The 20,653-nt window shown below is 34.3% G+C and overlaps 1 protein-coding gene across 3 annotated transcripts in view; it reads right to left on the bottom strand.

The window, feature by feature from the left end:
• Positions 1-20,653, bottom strand: part of PEAK1 (pseudopodium enriched atypical kinase 1) — a 332,635-nt gene that overhangs the window by 169,730 nt on the left and 142,252 nt on the right. For all 3 annotated transcript variants that reach the window (XR_006381652.1, XM_044230658.1, XM_044230659.1), the window contains one exon: positions 7,241-7,405. The gene's annotated coding sequence lies outside the window, so the exon portion shown is untranslated. The remainder of the gene's footprint in view (positions 1-7,240; positions 7,406-20,653) is intronic.

The following is a 20,653-nucleotide window of genomic DNA, read 5'->3' as shown; positions in this document are numbered from 1 at the left end:
CTGGAGGCAAGAGAAAGATTACCCACTTTAAAGCAGATCAAATGACATCTAAAAGGAAAGATAAAAGGAAACCACATCAGGTTCCTTCACTTTGTCTATTCTTTGAGCCTAAGGTAATTACCACAGATTCAAATGGCAGCAGATGGAAGACATCCCATATTGAATTTTAGCTGACTATCAAATTAACAATTTCTCAAAGTCCTCAAAGGGACACTGAATCAATTAACATTCTTCAGTGGACTCAGAGCTCACTCTCCTTCTCTTGGCACCAACCAGTGTGACAACACTCATCAATGTTCTGTTACTGTTTATATAGGATTCCCTCAAGGGACCTATATAATGCCCCTTCAGTCTAACATAGCGGTCTGTCAATAGTACATTAGTAGATTAAATGAATCTTTATTTATTCATAATGTATATACATATTTCCTATAATGCATAATGCTTCTCAAATGGTGAAACAAGTTCTAATAATTCCTTCTATCATTTTGATATTTCTATGCTTGTGGCAGTCTTATTACTTTCTCCACTTCTACAAGGTGAATCCACTTCTACAAGGTGAATCCTCTCTTTCATTTACCTCTGAGGCCCTCGTTAAGCCAACAGCCAATGCCCTTTTGTTTCTTTTTGGTTTTGTTTTTAAATGCTCAATACTAGAGGGGCCTGAGTGGTTCCATCAGTTAAGCATCTGCCTTAGCCTCAGGTCATGATCCAGGGGTCCTGGGAGTGAGTCCCGTGTTGGGCTCAATGCTCAGCAAGGAGTCTGCTTCTCCCTCTCCCTCTGCCGCTCCCCCTGCTTGCATGCACCCTCTCTCCCAAATAAATAAATAAAATCTTTAAAAAATAAATGGTTAATATTATCTATTGAAAAGATTAATCTTTCTTCATTGGATTGTTTCCACACCTTTGTTGAAAAATCCACCATATACGTATAGATCTATTTGTGAACTGCTTATTCTTTTCCATGGATCTATGTGTCTATTTTTTCAATAATCATACAATATACTGGTTGATTATTTTAGTTCTATACTACATCTTGATATCAATTCTGCTCCTATTCAAAATTGTTAGGGCCTTTCTTATTCCTTTGCCTGTCCAAATAAACTTTAGAATTAGCTTGTCTACTGCTACAAAACAGTTCCTCCTGGGATTTTGATAAGGTTTTCATTCAATTTATAGAACAATTTGGGGGAACCAGCATGTCAACAATAGTGACTCTTCCAATAGTTGAGCACAATATCCTTCTCCATTTAATAAAATCTTCTTTGATTACTTTCATCAGGGCTTTGTAGGTTTTCAGCAGACAGATGCTGAATATTTTTTCATTTAATTTATAACTATTTCATATTTTATAGTATTATAAATGGCATTTTCTAAAATTTCAACTTCTAATTGTTAATTACTAGTATGTAGAAATATGATTTGTTTTTATATAATGATTCTTGTATACTGTGACTTTGCTAAATTTACTTATTAATAGTAATAAAAGATTTTGGGGGATAGATTCTTTGGGATTTTCTACATAGAACATTATTTGCAAAAATTTTATTTGCAAATGTTTCCCTTTTTTTAAAATTTAATTTTATTTTTTTTCCAGTGTTCCAAAATTCATTGTTTTTTGCACCATACCCAGTGCTCCATGCAATATATGTCCTCCATAATACCTACCACCAGGCTCACCCCACCTCCATGCCCCCCTTCCAAAACCCTCAGATTGTTTCTCAGAGTCCATATTTCCTATTCAATTGGTATTCCTTTTATTTTCTTTTTCTTCCCTTTTTAGAACTGGTTATGACCTCTAGCACAATGTTGACATCCTTGCCTTATTCCTATATTAAGAGGAAAGCATTCCATTTTTAATCATTAAGTATGAGATTAGCTACAAGATATTTATATTTGCCCTTTACCAGGTTGAGGAAATTGCTTCTATTCCTAGTTCATTGAGAGTTCTTTATCATGAATTCATGCAGTATCTAACTATTGAGATCATCATATTTTTTCCCTTTTGTTGCTATGTGAATTGTACAGATTCTTTTTTTTTTTAAATTTATTTGACAGAGAGAGAGAGAGAGATCACAAGCAGGCAGAGAGAGAGGAGGAAGCAGGCTCCCCGCTGAGCAGAGAGCCCGATATGGGGCTCGATCCCAGGACACTGGGATCATGACCTGAGCCAAAGGCAGAAGCCTAACCCACTGAGCCACCCAGGCGCCCCTAAGATTCATTTTTGAAGATTAAAACAACTTTCTATTCCTGAGATAAAGCCTACCTAGAGATCATAATGTATTATTTCTACATTTTGCTATTTTTTATTTGAAAATATTTTAAAATTTTTGAGTCTGTGTCTACAATTCTTAATTTTGTATTTATCTTTAACCCATTCTGATGTCATGATAATACTGATCTTATAAATTAGTTGGGAAGTGTTCTTTATTCTTTCATTTCCTGACTGAGTTTGTGCAGAATTGATACTATTTCTTCCTTAAATGCTTGGTAGGATTTGCCAATAAAGGCATCTGGGCCTAGAATTCTCTTTAGTGGAGTGTTTAAGATTTTATTTGTTTATTTGATAGACAGAGATCACAAGTAGGCAGAAAGGCAGGGAGAGACAGTGGGGGTGGGGGTGGGGGGTAGGGACGGGAAGCAATGCGGGGCCTGATCCCAGGGTCCTGGGATCATGACCTGAGCAGAAGGCAGAGGCTTTAACCCACTGAGCATCCCAGGCGCCCCTAGTGGAGTTTTAAATTCCAAATTCAATTCTTTAATTATATAGGGCTATTCAGGATTATGTGTCTTTTCTTGAGAACCTTGGTATTTTGGGTCTTCCAAATTTTTCCATTCAAATTTTTGAATATATCGGCCCAAAGTTTTGTTCATATTTTATCTCTTGATGGATATTTAGTTTGTTTTCACTTTTTGACTATTGTGAATAGTGTGACTATGGACATTTTGTATACACACATTTGAGAGAGACCCTGTTTTCAGTTCTTTTGAGTATACATCTAGGAGTGAGATTCCTAGGTCATATGATAATTCCATGTTTAACTTTCTGATGAATCACCTAACTTTCACAGCAGCTGAGACATTTCACAATCCTACCAGTAATGTATGAGGTTCCAATTTCTCCACATCCTCACCAACACTGCCATTCACCCTCCCCCCCCCACCCTTTTTTTTAAGTTATAGACATCCTTGTGGATGTGGCATCCTATCTCATTGTGGCTGGCACACTTTTTTAAAAAAAATTTGGACACCTGCCTGGTGATTTGGGGAGGCTGTACATTGGAGTACAAAGGGCCTAGTGATTTTTCATTCTTGATGGTTGGGCAATAGATAGAAATACTAGTTAAGAAATCTATCTGGAAATGAAGTTACTAACTACATTTCTCCACTTTGCATCTAAACAAAGCATCTGCGTCTTGTTTCCTTTTAAACATTCCTCATGTGAAACTTACCTGCCAGTTATACAATGGCCTTTTATTTATCAGTAGAGAGTTCTACAGCACCAGAATGTTTTATGCTTTCCTTCCTTTCTATACACCAAACCAGAGGAAGGAAACAAACTCTGGGCCCAATTCCAAGAAGAATGGGTTTCTTAGGGATCAATAGTTTCCTTTCATTTTTACAATTTGGCAATTTTAGAAAAGCTTTCCTGTGACCATGTGCTAGAATTTTAATCTTCAAAACATACAAGTGAGAATGACAATGCTATTTTTTTCTTCCACTATTCTGTTGCTACTACATGGGGCCAATTACTGTAGAATTAAAGTACCAGTAGGACTGGGAATAACTGGCTTGCCTGTTACAAGCATTTTTTGTTGATTTCCAGTTTTTCACTGTTATACGAGCATGACGGGTGAATTTTCCTTTTAGGAACAGAAACAAGGGAGTTCTCTGCATTTTTTTATGCTCTGCAATAGCCTCAGATATTTAGTGGTATTCCAGCTTATTGTCATTAACTTAAAACATTTATTGCTAATTATAGTTGGCACAATGACTCCAAGGGTTAAAATATGTTAACACCTTTGGTAATGTCCTTCACAATTGCTGCAGATTCCTCTCTCTCTCCCTCAATAGTCCCTCAGCCAGGGCTAGACCTTTGGTGAAAGGACTTCTAAGCTCTTCTCAAAGTCCAGATAAACATCCTCTCCCTGGGTCATTTTGTTACAGTATTTTCACACACAGCACCAGGGACTTAATGGTAATACATGTGTAGCAGAGAATTGCTACCACATGACACAGTTATTTCTTGCTCATTTGACTATACTAGAGAATATTTCTAATCTCAGTAGTAAAGTTTAAAAGAAATCTAACATTAGAACAGATGTCAGCCCCCAAAAGTAATTGTTTTCCCGAGAGTCTTTAAAAATATATTTGAAAACCTACAGAATGATGGAATTACAGTCTTCCAAAACACAATGCAGATTTACTACGATGACAGCAGCACTCTGGGTAGCAAGAGAACAAAGCCACAACACAACAGCAAATCTCCACAACTGACGAGAGTATATTATCTACTCTACTGTGTTCTATTTTATTTTGAACTCATATGAAAAAATACAATTATATATCACACATCAACAAAAGATACAAAAGTGCATTAATGAAAGATGCAAATGTACAAATGCAAAATGTTACCATTTATACTGCATATTGTTTCTGAGTACACGCACTGTAAACACGTATTTCACCAACCTCATAGAGCATTTTCTCTGGAAAAGGAAGGATAGGAGTGAGATTGGAGAGTGATATAAAGAGGATTTCACGTGTTCTTAAATTGTTTAATTTCTTTCAGCAAGAATGACAAAATGTTAGCATTCATTTCATTCTTAGTGATGAGAGAAAGGTGATTGTTAAATTATTCTGAATTTTTCTTAATTCTTGGAAATTTTCATAATAAAAAATTGTTAAGAGAAATAAAAATAGCAACTTTTCTGAGAATGTGCTTCCTCATATGTAAAATGGAGATATTCAATAAGATCCATGTCAAATACAGTTGTGAAACTCAAGATAATGCATATTAAACACTGATCCCAGTGCTTGGTATATGGTAATCACTCAATACACATTAATCACTATTATTTTTAATTCCTTTTTTCTGTGCAAATTTTACACAGACTTCCCTTCATAAGGAGAGTTTTGCAAAATAAAGGTGCTATAGAGGATGTTCTAAAGGCCTACCAAGCTTTATAAGATTCTAGATGGATATATTGTTTAGAGTGGTCTTGTACTCTGCAAGAACATATCCCCAAGAATCACAACTTTAAGCTAATGAAATGAATTTAGATAAAACTGGGTGTTTGACTCCACTTTAATATCATATAGCTAGAATGTTTAAATATTAGCCTCTTCAAAGTATCCATGGTAGTTTGCACAATTAGAAATTTGAATTCCCAATTGTACAAGTTAGAAATCCTGTTAATTGTACAACTAGAAATCTAATTCCATTCCTTTTTCAAACATCATAGACTTGGGATTTTAGAGGCACTTAGCTTGAATGAGGCCAGAAAAATTAAATATGTAAATACAGATGGTCTTCTTTAATTCTATGTACCTCATGGATGTGAGTTACATGACTTTTGAACTGGGCTAGAATCTGGAGAATCAGCGCAGTTCTTCTATTTTGTAGAGAGGTCGAGTTCTATCCTAGTCTGTTCCTTGATAATATTATAACACCGAAAAAAAAAACTGGCAGTGAGAAAAGTAGAAATTAATACTTGGAAATATCCACTATCTAAAGATTTCAATGACCCTATCCATAGTTACCAAAAATACTGAGAGACAGATTTAATGGAATTAAGAGTTTGATAAAGAGTAGTAAAAGTACCACAGTAAAAATTCTGACAATATTGTTTGTTTTTGATGTTTAATGTATTAATCTCATTAATGAAACTATGGTTATATAAGATTATAGAAGCAGACATAATTAAATGGGTAAAGAAAACTGAGATCATCACTGAGGAAGACAGAATATGTGATGACTTTCTACATACTACCTTACCTGTGTAAGTGAATATTTGGCACTTTAATTTCCTTAGTGTTTCAAAAGTTACTTTCTTCAACATCATTTTTTAATGGTTGAGAAGTAAAAAGAATTTACTGGACATTTAGAAAGGGCTAAATGCTACTACATGGGTGGTAGTGACAAGAGCATGGAGAAGTGCTAACTATACCCTACATAGAGGTTTAAAGCAACAATTGGAGAAGTTTTTAAAAATATCAATGTTCAGGTATTTTTTTTTTAAATCAAAGTTAATGTTAGCACAGGAAAGAATAATAATAGGTACTCTGTATCCTGGGTTACACTTGTCAGTTTGAATAAAGCCCTTGAAATAGGTGGTGTATTCCTTAGAATTATTAGGACTAGCAATTGATAGTGTATTTGATTGATTTTCACATATGCAGTTCACCACAGGAATCTAGTTTTTAGTCAACTGCACCCATTCACTACCAAGATACAGTGACCCAAACAAATGCTTACCATCAAAATCAAATTAGTACACTAGCAATGAATTGTTCACTAAGATGCCTTAAAAATTTTGCAAACATTTTAATCTTTACCAAACATGCACTGTAACAATTACGGCCAAAGATCAAAGAGATTTAAGAAGACTGACAAGCAGTCTTAAGTCTTTCTACAATTGCTTTCTGTTCTACCTGAAATGCAACAGTCCTTGTAATTTCACAAGAAGAAAAAATTTTATAATCTTTTCCAGTTTTTCTCTTCTTTTCTACTCTGGATTCTTGTTTCTAATAACTCTAAATTCCTGAGGAGGGGCAAAGGAGAAAATAATGATTAAATAAAAAGATGTCAGGTAGAAAGGCAAAAAGATCAAGAGTAAGGAAACTAAAAACAGAAAGTTCAGAAAACAAGACTAAAAAACCTTTGCATATGCTACCATTTCATGCTGTCCAAGTTATTTCTATGAAAGGAAAAGTATTTGGTGAAGAATGGACCTATAAATAGACTAGTACTATGCTATATTTCTACTCAAATAAGCTTAGCTGTTTCTACGTTAAGGAGTTCATAACCTGGGGAAAAAACAACAATTCTTTTGAGCACTATCAGGGTCAACATTAAGGGCCAAAACAAAGACCTGACTATGCCAAATAAATTATAAAGTTTTCAGCTTTATCTATACTTTGGTATTTGTAGGGTAAATATTTAAAATTAAAAAGAAATCCTTTCAAGTCATATAAAGTTCTCAGGGGAAGTGTAACACGATATGAGAATTCTGGTTACCGTTTAAATTTGAAGTACTTCATCCATTATGGTGACAAAGGTGGTTTTAGCAGCTATCATTACATTCGTTTAAAATTTCAAAGTGCTTTGAGTCCTTCCAGGATGAATTTACTTTCTTCCTTGCCTTGGATTCCTTTACTTGTTTTCTGAAGACTTCAATGTTTACTGCAAGAGAAAAAAAATAAAGAGCTGAATTGGAGTAAACTAGTTATTGATACATTGGACATTTTTCTTTCCTTTAGAATGTTCTTAATTTCACCCTCTTTCAACAGTTATAATTAGTCTTATTCATTTAAGAAGTAACTTCCTTACTTAAGTGGACACATGGATAGAATCCTACACACTCAATTAAGAACCAAGTAATGTATAAGAATCAAACTAGGACAAGGGGCATTAGAGAGGAGTAGGGAATTTGGGTAAATTGGGAGGGGAGGTGAACCATGAGAGACTATGGACTCTGAAAAACAATCTGAAGGGTTTGAAGTGGCGGGGGGGTGGGAGGTTGGGGTACCAGGTGGTGGGTATTATAGAGGGCACGGGTTGCATGGAGCACTGGGTGTGGTGAAAAAATAATGAATAATGTTTTTCTGAAAATAAATAAATTGAAAAAAAAAGAAAAAGAAAAGAATCAAACTAGCAGTGACACACTTGAAACTTTCTAAGACTTCACTTGATTGTCTTTGAACTCTTCTGTTTTCAGCTATGTAAGAGTCAAAGGTAAGAGCATTAATCGAATGAGAAATATTAAACCTTACTTTATCTTTATAAAAATCCAATTATAAAAAAGTAACAATGTCCAATTCTGATATACCCATTGTAAAATATGGAAGTAGGTATCTCCAAATGCGAAAGCTTCTCCAGCTACTTTGCAATTTTACTTTAGGCTCAAATATGAAACATATTTATAATTTGGTATACAAGGTATCCCCTAAAATTAAATGAACAAATTCCTATCTATTTCTGACTCTGGGACACCAATTATATGTACATTCAAACAAGCACAAACCCTCATTTATTTTCTATGTAACACAAGATACAAGAAAAATAACTACAAGAGTTATGTAGAAAGAGAAAGAGAAATGTAATTATTTTTTTATTTTGATTCCTGATTGTGCTTATTACAGAGTTGAACCTTTCAATAAATAAATATTAAGACATCAGAAATGCATTTTAAAATGGAAGTTTCTGTTTGTGTACCATCAAACAATGTCTAACTCCAACACGGTTGGGTTACTCATGATGAAAATAACACCCAATATTTTTACAATGATTATACCTCTACTTTGTGTGGCACATAATAATATTAACAATAACATTAAGTGGCATATATGAGGATTATCGTCAAGGAAGCGTAGATAGGTAGACGATAAATAGGTAAACAATGTTATGTCCAGGATAACATACACAGTGGTAAAATTACTCAGTCTTCTTTCCATTATTAGAGGAGTCCTTCAAAAAGAAAAATGCAATTTATGCCAATTTTACTTTGAAATCTGAATGTGAAAAAGAATTGAACACATGGGTATATACATATTGCTAACCTAGCAAAGTAGTAGAAAAGTATTTTCCCAAGGGTAGGTGTTTGGTCAGTGGCAAAACTGAAATGAGAACCTAGAATCTCTTCCCAATGTAGTGTTCCATTATCCACCTATAATCCATCCTGCTTTCCTGTCCTCTCAGCTCCCAAATTATTTTTTCTGGATAATTTATTTTCAGACTTGTAGGTATTCCATCATAATATAGCCATTGAAATCTTACCCAAAGAGACAGAAACAGTGTTTAATTAAACCTTAACATTTCATATGTGCAATCTGTAGACAGGGTAGAGTTGGGTCTTGTATTTTTATCCAGTCTGAATATCTGACTCTTAATTGGAGAGTTTAGTTCATCAATATGTAATATGATTACTGAAATGAGTGGGCTCAAAACTACCATTTTGTTGTTTGTTTTCTATTTCTATTGTTTCCTGCTTTTTGTTTTGTTTTGTTTCTATTCTACATTTTTCTGCCTTAACTTCAGTTAATCAAATACTTGCGATATTTTACTTTAATTGCTGGATATTTCTATTCGGGTATGATACTCTAAGAATATGCATCCTCAAATAACCACTGTTTACTTAAAATTAATATTGAATATCATGCAAAGCATAAGAATCTTGCAATGATATCATTCCATTTACTACAAAACCCTTTTTGTTAATGTTATCATATATCATACCTCTATTTCTATTATAAAACCCAGAGTAAAATGGTTTTAACTTTTGCTTTAAGACCTCAGCTTTCAAAAAGAAAAAAAAAAGTCATCTTTCTTCTAAAGAAAATAACAGAAGGAAAAAAAAGTAAGCATTTTATATTTATCGTTTTTGGTGGTTTTCATTTCTCCTATACAACAGTTTCCATTTGGTATCACTGCCCTTCAACTTAAAAACCTTCTTTTATTACTTCTTACATTGTAGGTCTGCTGACAATAATACTTTTTTAAAAATCTGAAATCATCTTTATTTTACCTTCATTTTTTTTTAAAAGATTTTATTTATTTATTTGACAGAGAGAAATCACAAGTAGATGGAGAGGCAGGCAGAGAGAGAGAGGGAAGCAGGCTCCCTGCCGAGCAGAGAGCCCGATGCGGGACTCGACCCCAGGACCCTGAGATCATGACCTGAGCCGAAGGCAGCGGCTTAACCCACTGAGCCACCCAGGCGCCCCAATTTTACCTTCATTTTTGAATGACATTTATAATCAGTATAATATTCTGAGTTGAAAGGTACTTTTTTTCCCGCATAGCTCTTTCAAAATATATTATTCTTATTCAAGATATTTTTTGGCTTCCATTATTCCAATAAGTTGGTAGTCATTAATATTATTGTTACCCTGGTTACACTGTGTATAAGGTTTCTTTTGTTTTCTGACTGTTTTCAAGACTTTTCTCTTGATCTTTGGTTTCTAGAAGTGTAACCACTACGTGCCTAGATTTAGTTTTCATTTATTTTTCTTGGATTTCATTGAGCTTCCTGGCTCTTCAAATTAGTATTTTACTAAATTTGGTAAGTTTTCAATCTGTAATTATTTAAAAAAAATTCTGGTCCATTTTCTCTCTTTTCCTTCTAGGTTTAATATACATGAGGTTGACTGATTGTAATCCCACTGGTCACTGAGCTTCTGTGTTTTTTTCTTTTCTTTTAATCTTTTTCTCTGTTTTTCAGAGAAAGATAATTTCTACAGTTCTGTCAAGGTTCCCTTTTTGCCATCTCTCATCTGCTATTAAGTCTATCCAGTGAATTTTTTATTTTCAGTATTATATTTTCAGTTCTATAATTTCCTTTTTTTTTGTTGTTTTTTAAATAGTTTCTAAACAAATGTTGTTGAGGATGTGGAGAAAGGGGAACCATCTTAAACTGTTGGTGGGAATACAAGCTAGTATAGACACTCTGGAAAACAGTACGGAGTTTCCGTAAGACGTTAAAAATAGAGCCACCCTACAGTCCAGCAATTGCACTACTAGGTATTTAACCCAAAGATACAGATGTAGTGAAAAGAAGGGGACATCTGTACCCCAATGTTCATAGCAGCAATGTCCACAAGAGCCAAACTGTGGGAGGAGCCAAGATGTCCTTTAACAGATGAATGGATAAAGAAGATGTGGTTCATATTACAACAGAGTATTACTCAGCCATGAGAAAGGATGAATACCTACCATTTGCATGGACATGGATGGAACTGGAGGGGATTATGCTAAGTAAAATAAGTCAAGCAGAGAAAGTCAATTATCATATGGTTTCACTCATATGTGGAACATAAGGAATAGTGCAGAGGCCCACAGGGAAGGGAGGGAAAGCTGAAGGAGAAGAAATCAGAGAGGGAGACAAACCATTAGAGACTCTGATTCCATGAAACAAATTGAGGGTTACAGAAGGGAGGGAGGCCAAATGATGGGGTAACCGGATGATGGGTATTAAGAAGGGCATGAATTGTGATGAGCGCTGGTGTTATATGCAACCGATGAATCGGTGAACACTACATCAAATACTAATGATATACTATATGTTGGCTAACTGATCATAATAAATCATAATAAAAAAACATAGTTTCTACCTCTCTCTCTACAGAGATAGTCACCATTATATAATAGCTGGTTTAAAGTTACTGTCCCTTAACTAACATCCATATTGACTTTTTTTCTCAACTATGGGTAATATTTTCCTAGTTCTTCACATGATGAATAGTTTATTATTCTATACTGGACAATACAGATGATATGCTATAGAAACTCTGTATTTTGTTACCCTTTTTTTGAAGTATGTTAATAGTTATGTTAATAGAATAGTTATGTTAGTAGAATAAATAGAATAGTATGTTAATAGAATAAATCCCTTCGGGCTTATAGTCTTTACTTCTAAGACAGAAGCCTTCTAAGATTTCAACAAAAACCCTAATGTGTTTAATAGGACTCAAACTTAAAATCTGATTAGAAATATCACCTGAACAACTTCTCACGTCAGCTATCATTTTCTTCAAGGCTCTACGGAGTCTCCTCTGCACATTTGAATTTAGACATCAAACCATGAAATTAAAAGGAATACAAATGCAAATTTTGAGGCCCCCTGTATGCTGTATCTCTTTCTTTTATGGGCATTTTTACCACCGTATTCCAGGACAATCTGCATGACTTGTGTATTAGTGCTAATCTATCAATATTAGATTCTTGATTGCAGTAATTTTATCTAGTTTTTTTTTTAGAATATTTTTGTAGAAAATAGACTCTAAAGTATTCAGAGGTGATAAGGTCAGCAACTTACTCCCTCAAATGAGTCAGGAAAAATTATTATTTTTACAACTTGTATGTAAATTTCAAATTATTACAAATTAAAAAGAAAAAAACCAAATTATCATTAGACTCTATCCCAATACAGCTCTATGCTTAAAAAGAAAGTAATTCTGTAGTGAAATAAATTGAGGTAAAGTTACTGTTTTCCTTTTAGCAATTCATAATGTATATTACCATGTCAAATATTTCTACAAATCATGCATTAGCCATACTTTCATTTATTCTTCTTTCCAACCACACGTATACTTAGGGCCTACTAAATGAAAGGCAATGTTGGAGAGATAAAGAAGTAATAAGGGAGGCAAGATCTCTTCTTTCATTGAGTTTCCATTGTAATACAGAAAGAGACAAATAACTAATTTCAGATGCTCTGAAAAAAATAAAACTGGGTGTTAGAAAAAGATTGGGGAGGTATAGATACTTTTAGTGCATCAAGGAAGACCTCTGAGGACATGATGTTCAAGTTAAAACTGAATGAAATAAGCCATACATGCAATAATTTAGAACAATGTTCCAGACTTAAGACATACATGTCATGAGATAGGAATGAATTTAAAATATTGATGGAAAAGTTTCTGAATTATTCAAACAAATGAGAATTTGTGAGAAATAGCACACTCATCAAAAAGCATGGTCACAAAGTATAACTTCCAGTTATAAATAAATAAGTCATAGGGATGTAATATACAGCACAGTGACCATAGTTAATAATACTGTATTGCATATTTGAAAGTTGTTAACAGAATAAATCTTAAAAGTTCCCATAAGAAAAACAATTCTGTAACTTTGTATGGTAGATTGTGATGATCATTTTGCAATATATATACAAATATCAAATCATCATGTTGTATATCTGAAATACAGTTTCACCTAATATTAAGTTGTATGCCAGTTACACTGCAATTTTAAAAAAAATGAGGAAACTGTCCTGATTTTAAACCTATTTATTAATTCCTATATAATGAAAACAATAAAATAATGATTATTTTAAATTCTTAACTTTTTAAAATTAAGTATGCCAATTGCCTGAGGATTCCTGATATAACCTTTGACATTAAAAATCTGTCAAAGCAGGGCACCTGGTTGGCTCAGTGAGTTAGGCATCTGATTCTCAACTTGGGCTCAGGTCATGGCCTCAGGGTCATGGGATTGAGTCAGAGGGGTAAGTCTGCTGGAGATTTTCTCTCTCCCTTTCCCTCACACCACACCCAACTCTAAAGTCAATCTATCAATCCATCAGTCAAAACATTGGCTCCATATTGTATGATATTGTTTACTTTGCTATCTAATAGTAGATAATAGTTCAAATAAAAATATCACTTGAAATTAAAACACAACACTCCACTAAAATCCTACAGCTTACCCGGGAGCTTTTTAATAATTTAGAGCAGGGACTGTCACACTATGACCCAGGGGCCAAATCTGACGAGCCATTTGTTTATATATAGCCCACAAGGTAAGAAAAACTTTTGCATTTTTACACAGTTAGAAAAAAAGACAAAGAGTATTTTGAGATGTAAAGAATTACATGATATTCAAATTTTGTTGTCTAGAAATAAAGATTTATCAGAACACTGCTAGCTCATTTTTTAACATATTGCTTATAGCTGCTATTGTACTCTCAAAGGCAGAGTTGTTATAACAGGGACCATATGGCCCACAAAGTCTAAAATACATTATTTGGCCCTTTATAGATAATGTTTGCCAATTCCTGGTCTAAAGTATACTGAACATGTTTACACTCTACAATGATAGGGTTAATACTTTAAAACATTACATCAAATGGTTCATTTAAGTACTTACCCACTGGTATGTTTAGTGTTTTGTGTTTCTAATGAAGTTTTAAGTAATAATTTTATATTTAAAATGACCATCCCATTATATTGAATTTTTACATATTCAAAAATTCATTTCCCTCATTTGTGAAATTTATGAGGTATGATAAATCATTTTCCTTGGGTCAGTTTCTGATTTAAAGTTTGTAATGGACTTTGAATTGAAAAATAAACAAACATTCCTACAGTTGATAAAAGACCATTTATAACAATACTGAGGAAAAGTGAATCAATGGTTAAATGTTAGGTAAAAAATCTGCTTGAGAGCTTCAGAATTTTGTAAAGGCGTTAAGTATTAAAAATTCATTCTGGAATGATTCAGTTTCCATTTCTGACCATGAGGGATTCAGCAGGTCTAGAATAATCCTCCCACTGCAAACAGCTAGAACACAGGATAAAATATAGGAAAAGGACTATTTTCAGACACAGGCAGTGCAGGACAGTGATCCCTGAAAAAGAAAAAAGGAAACAAACAAGGCAAGGCCTACCATCACCCAAGCTTCTCAGTCAGGAAGCAATTAACCACTCCTGAGCAGGGAGGAAGAACCAGACAGAACCTGGCAATCTTGTTGAGTTGAGGAGACAGAGAAAAAAAGTGCAAGGAGGCCAAGGTGGCTAGAATTTATGGGGCAGTGTTCCAGAGAGGAGAGAAAGAGTTCCAATAATTTCAATGAGGGTTCCCGAGAGTTTTTAGCTAAATAAAAACCTGTACATGAGAAGAGTAAAATTTCCTTAGACCAGCTAACAAGAATATCTAAGGAAAGAAAGTTACCAGGGAGTTGTAAGACAAAGGCTTCTCAGAGCTGACATGGGGCCAAGATTTCAACAAAGTTCCTTCAAGCAAGAAGGGAAAAACCTTGTTGAATATACAAGGCAGTAGTGACCCCAGAAGATCCACACCACAGAAGCAAAAGGAAAGTAACCCTAGAATAAAAGCTACTATAGACCCACCTGAAAGGACCTTGAAAGCTTAGGAAAAAATCAAACTAATATGCGATTTAGAATGCCGGTCAGGAAAAAGTCCAATACTCTTTAAAAGAATGCCACAAAATCAAGGACTCAACATATAAAATTCGCAAATATGTGACATTCAGTTAAGAATTACTGGACAAAGAAACAGGAAAATATGACACACAGCCAGAAAAATATCAGTCAATAGAGAGAGACAAACCTGGAAATAAAAGGCATGGAGGAATAAATGGAGCAAAGGCATTGAAAGGGCTATTACAAGTATGTTGCATATTCAAGAACATAACTGAAAACAGGAATATAGTGAAGAGAGAAATGGGGGGTTATCTAAAAGAGCCAAATAGAACTTCTAGCAATTAAAAAAATATAAATATAATATTCAAAATCAAAATTTCACTGGATGGGACAAACAGTGGTTTATGCTCTGCAGAAAAAGAGATCAGTGAACTTCAAGACACTTTGGGGCACCTGGTTGGCTCAGTCAGTAGAGCATGTGACTCTTGATCTCAAGGTTGTGAGTCTGAACCCCACACTGGGTAGAGAGATTACTTAATAATAATAATAATAATAGGGGAGCCTGGGTGGCTCAGGGGGTTAAAGCCTCTGCCTTCGGCTCAGGTCATGATTCCAGGGTCCTGGGATCGAGCCCCACATTGGGCTCTCTGCTTGGCGGGGAGCCTGCTTCCCCCTCTCCCTCTCTACCTACTTGTGATCTCTCTGTCAAATAAATAAATAAAATCTTAAAGAAAGAAAAAAGTTAAAAAAATAAAAATAATTTAAAATAATAATAATAATAGAGAAGTGCAGAAAGAAAAAAATGACCGTGAGGCAATGGAAAAATACTGTTATAAAGGTCTTACATTATATGAGAAGTGATAGAATATTATTTGATAATAGAATGTAGTAAACTAAAAAGGCACAGTATAAACCCTAGAGTAACCACTAAAAATAAATAAATAAATAAATAAATAAATAAATAAATAGGTAGGTAGGTAGAACAAAGAATAAGCCAGTAGGGGAATAAGCCAACAGGGAAGATTAAATAGAAAAGTATAATTAATACAAAGGAAGGGTTAATAGAAAACAAACAGCAAGATGATAGATTAAACCCAAACACACCGATAAATAAGTTAAATGTTAATTGTCTAAATAGTCCAATTAAAAACCCAATAAAGGGGCGCCTGGATGGCTCAGTGGGTTAAGCCGCTGCCTTCGGCTCAGGTCATGATCTCAGGGTCCTGGGATCGAGTCCCGCATCAGGCTCTCTGTTCAGCAGGGAGTCTGCTTCCCTCTCTCTCTCTCTCTCTGCCTGCCTCTCCATCTACTTGTGATTTCTCTCTGTCAAATAAATAAATAAAATCTTTAAAAAAAATAAAAAAAAATAAAAACCCAATAAAAAGATCAATATATGTTAGCTATCAGAATTCCACACTAAAATAAGGAAACAGGTTAAAAGTAAAAGGATGGAAGATACACCCAATACATCAAAATCTTAAAAAAGCTGGAATACCCATATTGATACCAGATAAAATAGAAGACAAACCAAATATTACCAAAGATAATGAGGAACATTTCACAATGATCAAGGGTCAATTCATTTAGAACACAGAATAATTCTAAGTGTGTATGTACAGAATACCAGAAGTACAAAACACATGAAGCAAAAACTGACGAACTGAGGGGAGAAAACAAACAAGTATACAAATACAGTTGGAGACATCAACATTTCTCTCAGTAACTGGAAGAACAGGTACAGCGAAAGATAAAGAAGACTCTTTTTTCTTTTCTTTTATCAGCAAAGATAAGGAAGACTAGAATAGTCCTCTCAACTGAAATGGTATTTATAGAATATGTAAACCAACAAAATAAAAATATAAATTTTTATACTGCCTATGAAACATTTACCAAGACAGACCATCTGCTGAGCCAGGAGTAAGTCTTAAGAATTAAAAGGATTGAAACTATACACAGTATGTTCCCTTACCACAATGGTACTAAATTAGAAATCAATAACAAAGATATCTAGAATATTCCTAAACATTTACAAATTAAACAACATACTTCTAAAATAATTCAAGGGCCAAATAAAAAAATTACAAGGGAAATCTGAAAATATCTTGAAATGAATGAACATAAAAAGGTGCTTTGAGGAAATTTGTAGTTTTTTTGTGCTTTTATTGGGGGGCCAAGGTCAAAACCAATAACCTAGGCTTCCACCATAAAAAGCTAGAAGAAAAGGGAACAAATTAAATCAAAATAAGTAGACACTTACAAAATGACCAAGAATAGGAATCAATAAAACAGACAACTGAAAAACCGGAAAGATGAATGAAACCAAAAAAAGGTTCTAAGAAAAGAAAAAAAAAAAGTCAATGAAATTGATAGACCTCTAGCTACACTGAATGAAAGAAGCCAGAAATCATCAATATCAGGAATGAAAGGGGGAACATAACTTGAGAGTCTACAAATATTAACAGAACAAGAGCCTATTATGAATGATTTTATGACAATAAATTTAACACCTAAGATGAAATAGACAAATTCCTTAAAAGACACAGATTACCAATACTGACTCTGGAAGTAACAGATAACTTGAATAGCCCTTTATCTGTCAAAAGAAATTAAATTTGGGTTTTTTATGAAGATTTTATTTATCTATTTGCGAGCGAGCGAGCACATGAGCTCCAGAGGCAAAGGGAGCGGGAGAAGCAGACTCCCTGCTGAGCAGGGAGCCAGATGTGGGGCTCAATCCCAGGATGCTGAGATCATGACTGGAGATGAAGGCAGCTGTCTAATGGACTAAGCCACCTAGACGCCCCAAGGAAATTAAATTTGTAATTTAGCTGAATTAAAGCTCTCATTGAAAGATCCATTAAAATGTTTCAAATGTGGAAAAAAAAAAATGTCCTCACAAAGAAAGCTCCAAATTTTCAAATGGCTCACAGGTGAATTCCATCAAACATGTAAAAACAGAAGTAATACCAATCTGACATAAATTCTTCTACAAAGTAGAGGAGGGAACATTTCCCAACTGGTTTTATATGGCCAGCATCAGATTGATTCCCAAACCCCAAAAAGGCATTTTAAGAAAAATACACCACAATATCTCTCTCAAATATAGATGCAGAAATCTCTAACAAAATAGCAAGTCAAATTCAGCAATATATAAGAAGGAATGCAAGGCTGATTTTACATTTTTAAAAAAATCAATGTTATTAATCATATTAACAGAATAAAGGAGGAAAAACAATATGACCATTTGGATAAACACAGAAAAAAATTTAACAAATTTCCACACTCATTCATAACAAAACTTCAGACAATTCAGAATACATAAGAACTACCTTAATTTGATAAAAGGCATCTGTAAAATACTGACATAATATTATTTACTAGTTGGATGCAGAGAAAGGTTCTGAACAAAAGGGGACAACTTGAAATAGTTTTCGGGGGGGACAGGACTTACTGTGCCCTATTTGTAGTGAGAACTACACAAGTTTGTAAATGTGTAAGAGCTCACAGAGTAAAAAAGTATGTAAAAGATTTTAAACAGCAATAATAATAACCATTATTTGCGCTTACAATTTTTGACGTTCCATCATCAATGATTTAACAGTTAAGACAGAGTGTTCTAGTTCTACTACTGCCACTACTTGGTTGATACCGAGTGACTTAACCTCTAACATTTGGTTTCTCATTGTAAAATGGAAGGATATAATGAAATGATCTCCAAAGCCTCTCTCTATTCTGAAACCTATTCCTATTCCATGCTTCTGTTACATTTTTACTGCCCCAAATTAACAAGGAATACAAAGTATTTCTATGCACTCAAGTAGATTCTAAGTTCTTGCTTCAGACAATGTGAGCTGGCTTTCAATATTCTCTGTTATTGGTTTTATGTGATCTTTTTAAGGGGCTCTGGACATTTCACTGTACTTACTAGCATTGAGCTGCTAATCTTTAGATAATACCATTCTCCCCTATTTGAAATAACCAGGCCTCAGACTATAAGGACTATGGTTTCACATAATATGATAAAGTACATTTTTAAAAAACTCTGAATGGGGGGGTGCCTGGGTGGTTCAGTGGGTTAAACCTCTGCCTTCGGCTCAGGTCATGATCCCAGGGTCCTGGGATCAAGCCCCGCATCGGGCTCTCTGCTCAGTGGGGAACCTGCATCCTCCTCTCTCTCTGCCTGCCTCTCTGCCTACTTGTGATCTCTGTCTGTCCAATAAATAAATAAAATCTTTAAAACAAAACAAAACTCTGAATGGAAAATCTAGAGTTCCCCAAATCTTTTGCAATCTTTCATATCTCCTGCAGACAAACAACATTTCAGGCTACAATATCTTTCTTTATTTCTTTTTTTTTTTTAAGATTTTATTTATTTATCTATTTGACAGACAGAGATCACAAGTAGGGAGAGAGGCAGGCAGAGAGAGGGAGGAGGAAGCAGGCTCCCCGCTGAGCAGAGAGCCCAATGCGGGGCTTGATCCAGGACCCTGGGATCATGACCTGAGCCAAAGGCAGAGGCTTTAACCCACTGAGCCACCCAGGTGCCCCATGGCTACAATATCTTTCACTGAAATGTTGTTTATATATAAAGATGAACAAAGTCAGCAAGGGAGCTTATACAATTTTTAATTTAAAAAATCAGTGTTCATAGAAAATCTGATTGTAATTAATGGTCTTTGGTTTAAATTGTGCTTGGAGATAGGTTCTCCTAAAAAAAGACCAGAGGGCAAATGATAATCAACTTTTTAAATTATGTTCAACTAGCCAACATAAAGTACATCATTAACAATACTCTCAATTTTACCCAGCAGAATAATTTTTGAATACTTATGAGAATCATCCAACCTTCTCAACTTGAGAAATGAAAATAAATGGAGGTGGCACATATTTATGCCAACAAATACTCGATTAACTCTATTTGTGTGATAGTGTTTTTCTCTGAGAAAATTCAAATACTCAGGCAACGGCAAATGCACCGATATTACAAATATATGCCAACAGATTCGGTAACTCCACTTTATCACCTATATTTCTGGTTTTTAAAAATATGAATCAACTCATTTAACTCTTTAAAATATACACCAAGATATAAAATGAAGTCCTGACCTACATTTGTTAAATAGAAATACATTTAGAAAAAGAAAAACAAGTATTTTCTTATAACTCTACTGCCATATTAAGCTTTAAGAAGAAAGCAGCAAATCAGTTTCTTACATTTCCTTGGTGTCAGATCACACTCACATACAAACACATACAAATTACATCTTTGTATTTCCCTTGCCATCACCCTGAAATTTACTGAACATGACATCAAAAAGTATCTGAAATTTCCCATATTTCCATATGTCTCGTAAGAACTGATCTCATATTAGAAAGTACCCTGGCACAGAAACCAAATTCCATAGAATAAAGCAAATCTATATTAATGTTGAATAAATCTCCTGGCAAACCACTTTATTTAGTGCTACCAGATTTGTCAATAAGACAGAAAAATACAAAGTGTTCCAACTATTTCTTTATAGAAATAATTAGCTTAAAAATCAAAGGCTTAATCTATTAAAACCATTCCTTTTGAATCACATGGACTATACACATACAGAGGGAATGTTTTAATGTGAATGAGACACCAGTCTGGAAGCCTGGCTCCTTAGCAGTAATGCCAAACAAGGGAAACACAAATCACAGGAAAAAGCCCAGTCACCTTTAAAAATTTTAAGACTTCAGCTAAATATCAGAACTTTACCATGACCCCTGAATCACAGCTGGCCAA

The sequence above is a fragment of the Neovison vison genome, chromosome 13 (genome assembly GCF_020171115.1).
Source record: "Neovison vison isolate M4711 chromosome 13, ASM_NN_V1, whole genome shotgun sequence".
Lineage (NCBI taxonomy): Eukaryota > Metazoa > Chordata > Mammalia > Carnivora > Mustelidae > Neogale > Neogale vison.
The sequence above is the reverse complement of the archived record's forward strand: the minus strand, read 5'-3'. Positions and strand labels throughout refer to the sequence as shown.